Source organism: Chinchilla lanigera, unplaced genomic scaffold (assembly GCF_000276665.1).
Source record: "Chinchilla lanigera isolate Chin_1 unplaced genomic scaffold, ChiLan1.0 scaffold00085, whole genome shotgun sequence".
Classification (NCBI taxonomy): Eukaryota; Metazoa; Chordata; class Mammalia; order Rodentia; family Chinchillidae; genus Chinchilla; species Chinchilla lanigera.
The window spans coordinates 745,838-747,087 of NW_004955486.1; the positions used below are offsets into that span (position 1 = coordinate 745,838).

General features: G+C 46.6%; 1 pseudogene; it reads right to left on the reverse strand.

The window, feature by feature from the left end:
* LOC102020251 overlaps positions 1-1,250 on the reverse strand; it is a 13,048-nt pseudogene that overhangs the window by 5,089 nt on the left and 6,709 nt on the right.

A 1,250-nucleotide genomic window follows, 5' to 3' on the forward strand; every position in this document is an offset into this window, starting at 1 on the left:
TGGGTAGGACCTTAAAGCTCTCAGAAGAATTGAAAAGACAGCCAAGACCAAGACCTCTGCAGGACATGGCTGGGAACCTGCTGACCTGTCCACTCTTACAGCCTGCTCTGCCACACTGACGTTTTTCTTCCCCCAGAACCCAAGCTGCTACCATTCAGAGCTCTGCCCTTGCTGTCTCCTCTTTAGACTGAGCAGGACCGGGACAGAGTGAGGCAAGTGAGGCATCCACTGTGGGTGCAAAATCCAGAGCAACAGACATTCAGTCTGCCAGACAGGTGATGTGGGGCAGCATTTTAAAAAACCAAAATTAAAGCTGAAATGTGGTGTAATAATCAATGTTTTGAGCAAACTCCTCCTTTCCACTTGTACAAGTCACTGGGCTCTGGTTGATTCTGACTTGCAACTTTCTGATATGGTCTGCTTTGATTGTTGTATGACTATTATCTCTTTAAATATGGCCTTAAAGTGCAGTAGTTGTCCTGATGACTTAGGGTTTTGGTGCCCCTTATTTTGGACCCTGAGGCACCTGCCTCCTTGGGCTGCACCATGTCCCCCTTGGCTCAGAATGCTCCTCCTTGTTCCCCATCTTATTGTGGACTGCTATTCATATTCTGGGCCTGGGCTCAAATGCCACATTCCTGAAGACACTTGGTCTAATTAGAGGGATTTAATTGCAGTGAGTCTGGGTCACTCTCTTTTCTAGCACTCTGGGATATCGGCATGAAAATCTACCCACTTATGTGAATTCACTGCATTGCCCAGGTCCCTCATTGACTGACAGGCACATGCTAGCAGTGCTTGGGTCTCTCTTGTTCTCATCTATGTCTACTCTGCCTGAAAACTGTGTAACACTAAGTGGGTCCTCAGGAAATATTTGCTGACCCATCCCTGCATTTACCTTTGGAAATGACATTCTCCCTCAACACAGTAGGGCACCTGAGGGAGGAGTCCCTAGGGGCTTCTGCAATGGAAGAGAGCTCAGAAGGATGGGTCACTTGGATGGGATATGTTTTCAGTTAAAAATTCAAGATATCTCCATGTACCCACAGATGTATGAGAGCACACACCCATCCATTTGTACACTGGCAAACGAGTCCATTTATGTAACCATTCACGGATCCATTCACCTCATTATTCATTCATTCCTTCAAACAAGAAACACTGCAGCTAAGTACTGAGAGCTCACAGACAGAGATACTAGCAGTTTTCCCTGCACCCTTGGAGTTAACACTCTAAGTTGGGGCAAACAG